At 37.1% G+C, this 16,022-nt stretch overlaps 1 long non-coding RNA gene across 1 annotated transcript in view; it reads left to right on the top strand.

Annotated features, from left to right (window-relative positions):
• LOC115838217 overlaps window positions 1-16,022 on the top strand; it is a 1,373,476-nt gene that overhangs the window by 449,328 nt on the left and 908,126 nt on the right. The window lies entirely within an intron of this gene.

Genomic DNA, 16,022 nt, shown 5'->3' on the forward strand with positions numbered 1-16,022 from the left:
AGAAAGCATTTCGAGTTCACACTGCTCTTGAAACCAGCTGCAAATGACCCCTCAGGCAATTCTCTATTACTGTCTAAAGCAATAGCAATGAATTCGGTTTAACCCTACTCAAATACTGTGATTATCTACTATAAAGAACACCAAATTATTACATGCACATACTATGATTTCTTCAACTGTGGCTAGGTCTGGACCAGGACTACTCCCTGCAGAGTTACTATCCTCAGGTATGCTGGATCAGTTCTGTTTTGAAACTCTAGTAGCCAAAAAAAGAGAATGATCAAACCTAGACCTGTAACAATGCATTTTGCTTCAGTTTTTTTTTGTTCTTGTTGTTTTGCTGATACCATAAAATGATTAACCAATAACTTTATAGCTAAACATGCAAACTCTAAAATCAGTAATAGTGAAAAGAATAGGTGGAGAATATAGTGGTCTATGTCAAAACACTTCTAGAATGATAAAGATTAAAAATAATTAAAAATAATGACATACATAAGAGGGAATGGAAAGATTCATTTTACAAATAGCTTTCCAACTTGCTCTCTTAGTAACTTTAAAGAGCAAGATTAAATTCATCACAAGAGAATTTACATATATACAATGATTTTCTTTGAAACCTTATAAAACTTCTTCAAATAAAATTTTTAACATTCAAGGACTGCTGTGGTTTAGATACCATTTGTCCCTACTAAATTTCATGTTGAAATGTGATACCCAATATGGTGTGTTGGGAGGTAGAGCCTCATGGGAGGTGCTTGGGTTATGGTGGTAGATCCCTCATGATTGGCTTGGTTCTATTCTCATGGTAGTAAATGAGTTCTTACTCTGGCGAAATAGGATTAGTTCTTTCAGATAGGGGTTATTTCCCTAGAGGATAGATTGTTATGAAGCCAAGACACCCCTCAGTTTTGTTCTCTCTTCGCACATGTCCATTTCCTCTTTGACCTTCTTTGTCATGTCTTGATGCAGCACAAAATCCTTCACCAGAAGCCAAGCAGATGTCAGTGCCATGCTTCCAGTATATCCTATAGAACCATGAGCTAAATAAAGCTCTTTTCTTTATAAATTACCCCACCTCAGGTATTCCTTCATAGCAACACAAAGTAAACTAAGATAAACACAAACTTTAAAACATTTTTTTTTGAAGAATTCCTGCCATCCTAGCTTAAAATTCCTCCATATTTTCCCAGCATCATCAGTTAACATTGCCTTTACTGGATTACTTCCATGATTATTCAAACAGTAGACCTCAAATTAACACAAACAAAAGCAACCCCTCAAAACTTATCTCAGGACCTGAGCCCCTATTTTTTCCAGCAGCCATCACATCTCATTATTTTTGCTGTAAAACTCCTCACAGTATCTTCTCTATTCAATGTCTCGACTTCCCAATCTCCATTTGTCTCCTCAACCTACTTTTTCTGTGCTTCTGTCTCTATCGCTTCCCTAAAACTGTTGTTTTCAAAGCTATCAATGACAACAGAAGCTGTTCCCTGTTTCTTCTTTTCCCATAATTTACACAGATCATTTGAAAATCCTGTGGACTCCTAACTTCGGCACATATTTCAGTTTCCCCCAGTTTTCTCCATCTGTACCACAACCACTCTAGTGAAAACTATCATTTTTCCTTGAAATTTAACCAATTTCCCCTTTGATAACCTTTCCTTAATTTATCTCTCTAATCTTCAGACAGCAGCCCAATTAAAATGTTAATCAAATTATATTTCTTCCCTCCTTATACAGCTTCAATGGCTTTATATTGCAAGTAAAAAAAAAAAAAAAATCTAAATTCCCTACCATGTGCTATATTATCTGGTGCCTGTCTACATTTGGTCTCTTCTTATACCAAAATGTCTTCTGTTTTCTATGCTGTAGCCACAGAGGCCTCCTTCTCGTTCCTTGAAACACTAGGATCAGTATTACCTTAGTCCTCTAAATTTGTATTACCCTATATTTGCCTCATTCCCCAAAGCAAGAGTAGGGACCAAGCTGATTACCCAGTTGCCCTATCTAAAAGATGGACTTAGAACTAGGTATATGGAACATTGTACTAGGAAAGGTAAGATTATGAAAATGTAAATATAGTTGTGACTGTGCGAATATTTTATTTACATAGAGTCTTGAAAAACAATACTTTACCACAATGAACTCTATTTTAAATAGAGATTTGAGAGCATAATAGCAGGTTAAGGAAAAAAAAGAATCAACCAAAAGCTTTCATCATAATCCCTAACCTGACTTCAGTTTTACCATGTGGTAGACTAATATTTTTCTTTACTTAAGGCTGATATAAGGGCCCTTGAGATATTGTCACTTGCTTTTCCTTTTTCCCTTCTTCCTGCTTTTTTCCTTTGGGGATGAGTATCCAGTATTCCTACTCTCTAAGCTTTTTAATGCCAATCTATCCTTCCCCCATATCAGCATACATTCTGGAAAGGCTGTGATGTTATAATTTTTATTTTGACGTAAATTCATTTATACAGGCTTTTAACTTTTTCCAGATATTTATATTCCAAAAATGTTTGATATGTAATTGTGATATATAATACATTTTACTACATAAATTAAGGTGTTATTGAAAATATGAAAAGAAACAGGAATCAAGCCAGAGAACAAAAAAAATGAAGAATACAATGACAAAACTGCTTAATTCGTAAATCTGAGATTATCCTCTGTCATGTCTGGCCCTAATTGCAAAATGCTTTCTTTTTCCCATTAATGATATGGCAAGAATCTGACTTTAAGCCTCTTCCCTTCTCTTTGACTATCTCTAAACCTTTCCCTTTACTGGTATCCCTCAGTGGTATGGTTTGAATATTTGTAGTCTTCAAAAATTCATGTTGAAACTTAACTCCCATTGTGATGGTACTAAGACATGAAACCTATGGGGTAGTGACTAAATCACCAGGGCTTAACCCTGATGAATGGGATTAATGCCCTTATCTAAGAGACTTCAAAGAGCTGGCTAGCTGTTTCATGGGTTCTGACATATGAGGAGATAGCCTCCATACCTTTTACTCTTCCATCCTTCTGTCATGTGAGAAAGCAGCAATAGGGTGCCATTTAGAAGTAAGGGCAAGCCCCCACCAAACACCCAATCTGCTAGTGCTTTGATCTTGGACTTTACAGCCTCCAGAGCTCTGGGAAATAAATTATATTATTCATAAGTGATTCAGTTTAAAACATTTTGTTGTTGCAGCAGTAACAGACTGCGAAACTGCTATAGTCTTATTTCAAGCCTTAACCAAGGCCCACTAGAGTTACTGCAGTAGCTCCAAATCTTACCTTTCTTGACACTATCTTTTACATTGTGATCAGATAATCTTTTCAAAGGAGGGGTTTGTGATAGGCGCTTAGGAAATATGTAATGTGCAAAAAGTCAGGCCACTAAACTACTGAAGTTCCTTTAACATTCTCCCATCACTTTAAGATTAAAATGTAAATATAGTATTTGAGATCTATTCATGGGCCATTTGGCCTTGACTGCCTCAGCATTATCTTTTCCTGATGCTCCCCAAACACTTTGTGCTCCACATCAAGAAAACCATGGTTTCCCAAAGGAACCAAATCTCTCATGTCACTATGTCAAATACATGAGTGAATAAATTCTTTAGAAGAGGTCATTAGGAGGGAATAAAATCTGAAAGCCGTAGCAAAACATGAAGCAAGAATCTATTTTCCACACAAAGATAAATCACAATGAACTTCCCAGATAAGATGAAACACTCTAAAGAAAATAAATCACTGACTAAGACACAAGGCTTCTAGTAATCAGATTTACATGTGTCATAATATGAAATGAATTGACATGTTTTCTGCTCCATCAGAATGATTTGACAATGACATTTTAAATATGCATGGATTACCCTGGATCAACAACATCAGAATAATTCAGTTAGGGTGTCTGAACTGTTTTCACTCGCAATAATTCTATTTTTTTTTTTTTTTTTTTTTTTTTTTTTTTTTTTTTTGAGACAGAGTCTCACTCTGTCCCCCAGGCTGGAATGCAGTAGCACGATCTCAGCTCAGCACAACCTCTGCTTCCTGTATTCAAGGTGACTCTCTTGCCTCAGGCTCCTGAGTAGCTGGGACCAGGGCGTGTGCCACCACGCCCAGCTAATATTTGTATTTTTAGTAAAGACCTGGTTTCACCAGGCCAGGCTGCTCTCAAACTCCTGACCTCGAGTGATCCACTCACCTCAGCCTCCCAAAACCCTGGGATTACAGGCATGAGCCACAATGTCCCACATTCACTCATAACAATTCTAATACTAAATGTGTGGGGAGTTTTGCCTATACCAGCAACCAATTCTCCAACTCTCTGAACACCATCTGGGTGCCCTACAGTTCAATTTAACTCTGACACTACCCAGAGATAGCATCAGACTCCACAGGTTCAGACCCACTAGACATTCCTCACTCCACATGCCAGCCTCAGGTATTGGGTACAGAGGATATACACATTTCTGTCTGACTTCGTTACAAAGTTGAAGTCCACAGAACCCCCACTTCAGCTTTGATAATTTGCTAGAATGGCTCACAGAACTCAGAAAATAATGCACTTACTGTCACCCGTTTATAATAAAGGACACAAGTGAACAGCCAGATTAAGAGGTACATAGAACAAGGTCCAGAAGAGTTCAAAGCACAGGACCTTCTGTCTTCGTGGGGTTGGCGTGCCCCACCCTTCTGGCATAGGGATATTTTCACCAACCTAGAAACTCACTGAACTCTGTTGGCTGGGGGTTTTTGTGGAGGTTTCATTAGGTAGGCATGACTGATTCCATCATTGGCCATTGAAGATTCATCTCCAGCCTCTTTCCCTTCCTCAGAAGTCTGGATGTGAACCTGAAAGTTCCAACTGTCTAGTCACAGACTAGTTTTTCTGGTAACTAGCCTCCATCCTGAAGCTATTTGGAGGGTACCCAAGAGTCCCCTCATTAGCAGAAACTCTGGTATGGTTGAAAGGATTTACAATGAATAAGAAAAGATATTCCCTCACCCTTATCACTCAGAAAATCCCAAGGGTTTTAGAAGCCCTATGCCAAAACTAGGGGAAAAGACCAAATATGTATTTCTCATTGTATCACAAAATCACAGTTGCCGCAAATCTTATAATGTTTGAGGTAATGGTATATTTACAGAAAACAGTGCCAACCATTATAAATGGTAAAATATTAAACAATAACAATTATTAAGACTTACAGCCTCTTTACTCAAAAGATTTTAATTGACTTTACTACTCTTTAAATAGTTTCTTCAATATTAGCAGGAGGGTTGATACAATTAATAAGTCAAATATATATCACTGGCACTAAGTATATAGACATAAATTTAAAAATTACAAAAATATTTCCTAACTAAAGTCATAACTAAGGGCAGCCCAAGAGTAGAGATGATGATAGATGATTCACTAAATGATTAAACTTTTATTGTCTAATATTATTAAGCAAAAGGCAAGGGAATACTTATGTGTATATTACAGGTAAGTAATTTTAAATACTTTTATTTAATCCTAACATTAAACCTGTAATATAGATACTATCACTACTATTTCACAGACGAAGATACTGAGACTAACACAGTTTCAATAACTTTTCAAGGAAATATGGCTAGTGAGCAGGAGAAATTGGCCTCAAGCCTAGAATTGATATTCTTAATCTCAAAATGCAGATAATAAATATCTTAAGAGTTTCTGTGATTCTTAAATAAGAGAGTGTATTAAAGCTGTCCATCACAAGATTCAGTTTACATTATATGTTAAGAAGAAGAATCCTTTCTTCTTAGTTATAAGGATATTTCAATACATCAAGTGTTTCAACAGCTTTAGAACAATTATCTTGGCAAATATATACATATTATAGACTTTCACTTAAATTCTCTAACATTAGGGTTGTACATTTCAGTGACTCCTAGAACTAGTTAAATAACAGCAACCTCCTAGTGGGGCTGATAGGGCTTGAAGAATGTTGGAAAGTGTATGCCACAGCCACAGATATTCAATTAAAAACAAAACAACGCATCCCAGCTGTTCAGACAAAAAAGTATTCGCTAATGTAACTAAGGATGAGGGCCAACCGTTTGTAAACTTGACCCACTTGCTGTGAGCAGAGAGAGACCACTGTTAGCTTGACCAAGAATCCAGAATCAGAGAACTGATATTATATCCTAGTCTCTTTCATTCTGAAAGTTAGCTTTGCTTGCTGCAGACATATGACTGCAAAAGTGCCTGTCACCTCTGGCATAGTGCCATAGTGTTATTTTCCTTCCCAGGGCTCACCATCCCTCAGGCTAGACTGATGTATCAAATATAACATCTAGCTTAGGGCCGAGCCGTAATTCTTCTAGTTAAGAAGCAATTAGTTTTTTCCCTTTTGAAAATGTGAACTGCATACAGAGACTCCAGCTGAACTTTGTTAAGTATTCAAGCAGAATGATATTGTAGAGTTTGGATTTGAGTTGTTGTTGGTGCATTTCAGATTCACAAGGGACTGGAATAAACAGGAGAGCAAGAACTGCAAGTAGAGAGCTGATAGGGAGAGAAATGAGCAGAGAATGAAGACTCACAAAGGGAAAGAGAAATGAGAGATGATGTAGTCACTCAGAGTTACAGAGGTAACTCTAGCTCCAAACTTTCTGAGTCTGATTTTTATAAAGTCCAGCTGTAAAGTAGCTTTGATATTACATGTCCATGAGATGTTCACACATTTCTAATACGCCATTCATTTTATGGAAATGTATTTGAGTGTGTGTTTAGATTTTGGAATCTAAGGAAACTTGGTAAAAACAAATATTATAAATTCTTCTATTAGGTGGATTTTTTTTTAAATTTGCTCCATTTCCAGTTTAGAAGTTATGTGCATTTTCTCTTCTTGGAAATTTGCCTTAGCTCTATGTCTATGCTTAGGATATCTTGTCATTTTTCAAATTTCCTAAATTCCTATGTAATCCTGAGACAAGAAACAGGGGTTGATAGATAGGATACTAAGCTTCCTTCTGCCGGGCCACGGGTCTCTAGAGATGTATACTTGTTTTACTTTTATACATATTCCCCCAAATTCTTTCTAAAAGTCCTAATATTGAGCAATGCAATACTGTAGCAGTTTCATTATAGCATTGCTGTCACTGTGAATTTTTTAATTACATGAGAATATTAACATATAAAGCCCCGATAAAAGAGGACTGCTGATGGCTTTTTGGTGTGGTAGCAATAACAACAACGAGAAAGATATAGTTTGAGTACTCCCAGAAGAGGAGACTCTTGAGTATTTTTAAAAAGAACAGCATGCTAGAGTAAAACAAACAAGGATATGAAAAATACCTGGAACCTGATACTGGTTTTGAGGCTAGTTTTGTGATACAGAGGTGAAGTTAAAAAATTTCCTTAATCTAGGTATGATATTCTAAAGGGGAAGTTTTGAAAAGCAGTAGTATTGCTTTACATTCATTAATTGATTAATCAGTCTACAAGTGCATATTGAGAGCCTGTATGTAAGAGGCATGTAACAGGTTCAGTGTGCCCTCATGAAATTTGTAATTTAAGAGACAAAGACTGATATTAAATAAATAACACACAAATATCTACTTTTATTTTGTACCAAATATATGAAAGAAAAAAACACAGTGTATGTGAGAGGATATAAAAAGAACATTTAGGCCGGGCGCGGTGGCTCACGCTTGTAATCCCAGCACTTTGGGAGGCCGAGGCGGGCGGATCACGAGGTCAGGAGATCGAGACCACAGTGAAACCCCGTCTCTACTAAAAATACAAAAAATTTGCCGGGCATGGTGGCGGGCGCCTGTAGTCCCAGCTACTGGGAGAGGCTGAGGCAGGAGAATGGCGTGAACCCGGGAGGCGGAGCTTGCAGTGAGCCGAGATTGCGCCACTGCACTCCAGCCTGGGCGACAGAGCGAGACTCCGTCTCAAAAAAAAAAAAAAAAAAAAAAAAAAGAACATTTATTGTTGGATCAAAGAAAACCTCTTAAGAAAAGTTGAAGTACAATTGAGACTTAAAGGATGGATTGGTGTTAGCCAGAAAGAGTAGAGATGGGGGAATGTCCTCCAGGTTAAAGAGAGAGCATATAAAGAATCCTTAAACTGGTAAAAAGCTTGAGTTGTTAGAAAAATAGGCAAAAAGTCTTGTGGATGACAGTACATCACAAAAACATGACAATAAAGGCTGAAGATGTAAGTAAGGAAAAATCACTATAGGTCTTGTAGGACCCTGTATTTAGGTTTTGTTCTTTGAGCTATGGGATACCATTTAAGAATTTTAAATTGTGTATCATTTTTATTTTATATTATTTATCAATTTCTCTGCACACATATATGCATTATTTAATATGTATATACATTATATTAGTACATAGTATGTATACATTTATATTTCTAGTTGCTGTATAACAAATGCAGTAGAAGGGGAGAATGAATGAATAGTAGCTTATTGTAGAATTCTGAAACTAAGGAGATTTAGACTAGACAAATTGAAACCAAATGGAAAAACTGCACTGTCTTATATATTTTACAACGAACAACTAGAAAGGGATGCATTGAATGTACTACATCCTGCTGCACTGTAGTCAAGAATGATCATGTGTTGGATTTAAGAATGTTAGTAGTTGTAGGTAATATTTGTTGAGGTAGAAACAAAAAGAGGTGAGAAACCAATGTTGTGTGTGTGTGTGTGTGTGTGTAGTGGGGAAGAGAATAAATTCATATTTAGATTTTTTATATTGAAGATACCTTTGAGAAATAATGTGAATGATGTCATTAAGTCAATAGTTATGTAGATGAATTCATTGTTCAAGATAGAACTCATGGGTGAAAGGATAAATTTGGCAGTAGACGTACTTATGAATATAATAGTGGATAAGTCAATATCAGTGGTTATCAACCATGGCAGTAAAATAGGAAGATTTTAAAAACACAGTATTGATTTTTGACAATTCATGGTAAATCTCCTGATGACAATAACCCAGATTTTCTTGAGAGACTGAGAAACTGAACAATTCTGAGAGACTCGGGCTGGGGGACAAACATTGGAGTTAAGTGTTTAAGGGAGGACAAATAAATTTTCTGAGCTTTAATACAGAATGACACATTGGTGCCCTACGCATGAGGGTAAATCAGAAATAGAGTCTTCTATGAGGAACCAAAGCCCAATTCTGAATCATCTCAACTATTAAATTATTTTAATCCAGGATGATTTGCTTATAGCCACATGTAAAAAACAAACCTGTATCTTACCTGAAGTAAAATGATAGTTTTGTTTTTCAAGCAATTTACATTAAAAACATTCGGACATATAATAATATGACCAAAATGCCAGATATAACATCAAGCTACAGATAGAAAATAAACACAGAATCATAGAGTATCCACATAGTAGACTTAGACATGGACTTTAAAACAACTGCACTTAATACATTTAGGACAAATATTGGCACAGGGTTTGGCATATAGGCCAAATTCAGTCCTTAGCTTGTTTTTGTACATCACACAAGCCAAGCATGTTTTTTACAAATATATGGCCCCATCTTATATTTTTCTTTGTGTTATGTTATTGTTGTTGTTGTTTATCTACGTATGTATATGTGTATGTTTGTATATCTGTATGTAAACATATCTGTATGTGTATACAGATATTTACACATATATATACATGTGTATATATACACATATATGCATGTTTACATATACACACATATATACATGCATACATATACAGTTATATACATACACATATATAGGTATGTATGTGTATTTTTTAATTTATGGAAATTAAATAGAAAACCATGAGAGATACGACTTCAGAAAATCTTATGGCAGACGCATACTATTTGTTCACTAGATTATTTTTCTTCATCTTTTGAGCATACATCTGGACTATATTTACCCACTTTTACGGTTAGATGTGCCAAAAAATGAGTTTTGAATAACGGAATGTGGGTTGAAATAAAATGCATCACTTCTAAGTCCGGTGCACACCCTAACTTCCAAGCAATCAATTTCCAGACTTTCTCTCTTCCTTCTCCTGCTTGCTTGGTGAAGAGCCACTAGAATAAAAAGAAACCTGTGTTCCTTGATGGAGCAATCCCTGTCCTACAAACCACTGTATTTGTGTGTGCATGTAAATTAAAATATTTGAAATATATACAATTAGCAAAAATTCAGAAGTTTGAAATGCCTAATATTAGCAGGGATATAGAGCATCTGGAACTATATTACATTATTAGAGGGTATATAGCAACATATATATATATATATACACACATATATATATACACATATATATATATACACACATATATATACACATATATATACACACATATATATATACACATATATATACACACATATATATATATATATATACACACATATATATATATATATATATACACACACACACACACACATATATACACACACAGAGCATCTGGAAGTATGTTGCTAGTGGGTATATAGCAACATATATATATTGAAACCTAATGGAAAAATGCACTGTCTTATGTATTTTAAAAGCAACAACTGGAACGGGATGAATTGAATGTACTCCATCATGGTACTATATCATTGAATGGAAAAACTGCACTGTCTTACATATTTTACAAGCAACGACTGGATATATATAGTTTTGAACATATCTCATATCTGATAGCCCAGCAGTGTAACTTCAATGTATTCATTCAATATAAATTGTATTAACTAAATCATTAATTCAATATAAACTAGAGAATAAATCATGTATATACTCAAGAACACACGTGACTCAATATATGTGATGTTATTTGAAATAGGAAAAAAATCAAAAGTTTATAGTAATACAGAATTAAAAAGAAACTAAACCTACATTTATAAACATGGATAAATCCTAACTGAATACCCTTTATTTCTTTCTCCTGCCTGATTATCATGGACAGAACTTCCAACCCTATGTTGAATGGGAGTGGTGAGAGAGGGCATCCCTGTCTTGTGCAACTTTTCAAAGGGAATGCTTCCAGTTTTGCCCGTTCAGTATGATGTTGGCTGTGGGTTTGTCATAGATAGCTCTTATTATTTTGAGATATGTCCCATCAATATCTAGTTTATTGAGAGTTTTTAGCATGAAGGGCTGTTGAATTTTGTCAAAGGCCTTTTCTGCATCTATTGAGATAATCACGTGGTTTTTGTCATTGGTTCTGTTTATGTGATGGATTACGTTTATTGATTTGCCTATGTTGAACTAGCCTTGCATCCCAGGGATGAAGCTCACTTGATCGTGGTGGACAAGCTTTTTGATGTGCTGCTGGATTCGGTTTGCCAGTATTTTATTGAGGATTCTCACATCGATGTTCATCAGGGATATTGGCCTAAAATTCTCTTTTTTTGTTGTGTCTCTGCCAGGTTTTGGTATCAGGATGATGCTGGCCTCATAAAAGGGGTTAGGGAGGATTCCTTCTTTTCCTATTGAGTGGAAAAGTTTCACAAGGAGAGGTACCAGCTCCTCCTTGTACCTCTGGTAGAATTCAGCTGTGAATCTGTCTGGTCCTGGAATTTTTTTGGTTGGTAGGCTATTAATTTTTGCCTCAATTTCAGAGCCTGTTATTGGTATATTCAGGGATTCAACTTCTTCCTGGTTTAGTCTTGGAAGGGTGTATGTGTCCAGGAATTTACCCATTTCTTCTAGATTTTCTAGTTTATTTGCATAGGTTTGTTTATAGTATTTGCTGATGGTAGTTTGTATTTCTGTGGGATCGGTGGTAATATCCCCCTTTTCATTTCTTATTGTGTCTATTTGATTCTTCTCTCTTTTCTTCTTTATTAGTCTTGCTAGCCATCTATCAATTTTGTTGATCTTTCCAAAAAACCAACTCCTGGATTCATTGACTTTTTGAAGGGGTTTTTGTGTCTCTATCTCCTTCAGTGCTGCTCTGCTCTTAGCTATTTCTTGCCTTCTGCTAGCTTTTGAATGTGTTTGCTCTTGCTTCTCTAGTTCTTTTAATTGTGATGGTAGGGTGTTGATTTTAGATCTTTCCTGCTTTCTCTTGTGGGCATTTAGTGCTATAAATTTCCCTCTACACACTGCTTTAAATGTGTCCCAGAGATTCTGGTACGTCGTGTCTTTGTTCTCATTGGTTTCAAATAACATCTTTATTTCTGCCTTCATTTCGTTATTTATCCAGTAGTCATTCAGGAGCAGGTTGTTCAGTTTCCATGTAGTTGTGTGGTTTTGAGTGAGTTTCTTAATTCTGAGTTCTAATTTGATTGCACTATGGTCTGAGAGACAGTTCGTTATAATTTCTGTTTTTTTACATTTGCTGAGGAGCGCTCCACTTCCAACTATGTGGTCAATTTTGGAATAAGTGTGATGTGGTGCTGAGAAGGATGTATATTCTGTTGATTTGGGGTAGAGAGTTCTGTAGATGTCTATTAGGTCCGCTTGGTACAGAGCTGAGTTCAATTCCTGGATATCCTTGTTAACTTTCTGTCTCGTCGATCTGTCTAATGTTGACAGTGGAGTGTTAAAGTCTCCCATTATTATTGTGTGGGAGTCTAAGTCTCTTTGTAGATCTCTAAGGACTGCTTTTTGAATCTGGGTGCTCCTGTATTGGGTGCATATACATTTAGGATAGTTAGCTTTTCTTGTTGAATTTATCCCTTTACCATTATGTAATGGCCTTGTCTGTTTTGATCTTCGTTGGTTTAAAGTTTGTTTTCTCAGAGACTAGGATTGCAACCCCTGTTTTTTGTTTGTTTGTTTTCCATTTGCTTGGTAGATCTTCTTCCCATCCCTTTATTTTGAGCCTGTGTGTGTCTCTGCACATGAGATGGGTTTCCTGAATACAGCAGACTGATGGGTCTTGACTCTTGATCCAGTTTGCCAGAAGTCTGTGTCTTTTAGTTGGGGCATTTAGCCCATTTACATTTAAGGTTAATATTGTTATGTGTGAATTTGATCCTGTCATTATGATGTTAGCTGGTTATTTTGCACGTTTGTTGATGCAGTTTCTTCATACTTTTGATGGTCCTTACAATTTGGCATGTTTTTTCAGTGGTTGGTACTGGTTGTTCCTTTCCATGTTTAGTGCTTCCGTCAGGAGCTCTTGAAAGGCAGACCTCTCAGCATTTGCTTGTCTGTAAAGTATTTTATTTCTCCTTCACTTATGAAGCTTAGTTTGGCTGGATACAAAATTTTGGGTTGAAAATTCTTTTCTTTTAGAATGTTGAATATTGGCCCCCACTCTCCTCTGGCTCATAAGAGTTTTTGCTGAGAGATACCCTGTTAATCTGATGGGCTTCCCTTTGGGGGTAACCTGACCTTTCTCTCATTTTTTCCCTCATTTCAACCTTGGTGAAACTGACAATTATGTGTCCTGAGATTGCTCTTCTTGAGGAGTGTCTTTGTGGCATTCTCTGTATTTCCTGAATTTGAATGTTGGCCTGCCTTGCTAGGTTGGGGAAGTTCTCCTGGATGATATCCTGAAGAGTGTTTTCCAACTTGGTTCCATTCTCCCTGTCACTTTCAGGTACAATAATCAGACTCAGATTTGGTCTTTTCACATAATCCCATATTTCTTGGAGGCTTTGTTCATTTCTTTCTACTCTTTCTTCTCTAAACTTCTCTTCATGCTTCATTTTATTCATTTGATCTTCAATCACTGATACCCTTTCTTCCACTTGATTGAATCGGCTACTGAAGATTGTACATGCGTCACATAGTTCTCGTGCCATGGTTTACAGCTCCATTGGGTGATTTAAGGTCTTCTCTATGCTGTTTATTCTAGTTAGCCATTCATCTAATCTTCTTTCAAGGTTTTTAGCTTCTTTGCGATGCGTTCAAACATCTTCCTTTAGCTCGGAGAAGTTTGTTATTACTGATCTTCTGAAGCCTAGTTCTGTCAACTCGTCAAAGTCATTCTCTGTCCAGCTTTGTTCCATTGCTGGCAAGGAGCTGCGATCCTTTGTAGGAGAAGGGGCACTCTGATTTTTAGAATTTGCAGCTTTTCTGCTCTGGTTTCTCCCCATCTTTGTGGTTTTATCTACCTTTGGTCTTTGATAATGGTGACCTACTGTTGGGGTTTTGGTGTGGATGTCCTTTTTGTTGGTGTTGATGCTATTCCTTTCTGTTTGTTAGTTTTCCTTCTAACAGTCAGGTCCTTCCTAACAGTCAGGACCCTCTACTGCAGGTCTGTTGGAGTTTGCTGGAGGTCCACTCCAGACCCTGTTTGCCTGGTTATCACCAGTGGAGGCTTCAGAACAGCAAATATTGCAGAACAGCACATGTTGCTGCCTGATCCTTCCTCTGGAAGCTTTGTCTCAGAGGGGCACTCAGCTGTATGAGGTGTCAGTGTGCCCCTACTGGGAGGTGTCTCCCAGTTAGGCTACTTGGGGTTCAGTGACCCCCTTGAGGAGGCAATCTGTCTGTTCTCAGATCTCAAACTCCGTGCTGGGAGAAACACTGCCCTCTTCAAAGCTGTCAGACAGGGATGTTTAAGTCTGCAGAAATTTCTGCTGCCTTTTTTTCAGCTATGCCCTGCCCCCAGAGGTGGAGTCTACAGAGGCAAGCAGGCCTTGTGGAACTGTGGTGGGCTCCACCCAGTTAGAGTTTCCTGGCTGCTTTGTTTACCTGGTCAAGCCTCAGTAATGGCGGACGCCCCTCCCCCAGCCTTGCTGAGGCCTCGCAATTCAATCTCAGACTGATGTGCTAGCAGTGAGCAAGGCTCTGTGGGCATGGGACCCGTCGAGCCAGGCACGGGATATAATCTCCTGGTATGCCATTTGCTAAGACCGTTGGAAAAGCGCAGTATTAGAGTGGGAGTGTCCCAAGTTTCCAGGTGCTGTCTGTCATGGCTTCCCTTGGCTAGGAAAGGGAAATCCGCTGACCTCTTGCACTTCCCAGGTGAGGTGATGCCCCGCCCGGCTTTGGCTCACATTCCATGGGCTTCACCCACTGTCCGACAAGCCCCAGTGAGATGAACCCGGTACCTCAGTTGGAAATGCGGAAATCACCCATCTTCTGCATTGCTCACGCTGGGAGCTGTAGACTGCAGCTGTTCCCATTCAGCCATCTTGGACGGATATTTTTGCAAGTTAATTTTTAAGCAAGCCTTTAGAGGGCCAAGCCTTGGCCCCTACAATACCATTTATATACATTTTTAAACACGCAAAACAATATGTGTGTGTGTGTATATATATATTTATATATAAATATATAATATATAAATATATATATTATATATATATAATATATAAATATATATATAATATATATATTTATATATAAATATATATATTATATATAAATATATATAATATATAAATATATTATATATTATATATTTATTTATATATAGCTAAGAAATACATATATAGTGAAAGTATAAGTAGAAAATACAGAATGTTGGTGGAGGTTTGTGATAAGGAATATGTACACATATATCTTTTTTAACTTTTATTTTTAGTTCAGGGGCATATATGCAGGTTTGTTGCATAGGTGATCATGTGTCACAAGGATTTGTGTACAGATTATCTCATCACCCAGGTATTAAGCCTAGTACCCACTAGTTATTTTTTCTGATCCTCTCCCTCCTCCCACCCTCCACCCTCCAACAGGACCCAGTGTGTGTTGTTCTCCTGTATGTGCCCCTGTGTTCTCACCATTTAGCTCCCACTTATAAGTGGGAACATGCAGTATTTGGTTTTCTGTTCCTCCATTAGTTTGCTGAGGATTATGGCCTCCAGTTTCATCCATATCCCTGCAAAAGACATGATCTTGTTCTTTGTTGTGGATGCATAGTATTCCATGCTGATAGGTACTACATTTTCTTTATCCAGGTCTGTAATTGATAGACATTTAAATTGATTCCATGTCTTTGCTATTGTGAATAGTGCTGCAGTAAGCATATGTGTGTGTGTGTCTTTATAATAGAACAATTTATTTCCTGTGGGTATATAACCAGTAATGGGATTGCTGGGTGGAATGGTATTCTGTCTTTATATCTTTGAGGAATCGCCTCACTGTCTTCCACAATGG

This window comes from Nomascus leucogenys, chromosome 14, assembly GCF_006542625.1.
Source record: "Nomascus leucogenys isolate Asia chromosome 14, Asia_NLE_v1, whole genome shotgun sequence".
In the NCBI taxonomy this organism is placed as follows: Eukaryota; Metazoa; Chordata; class Mammalia; order Primates; family Hylobatidae; genus Nomascus; species Nomascus leucogenys.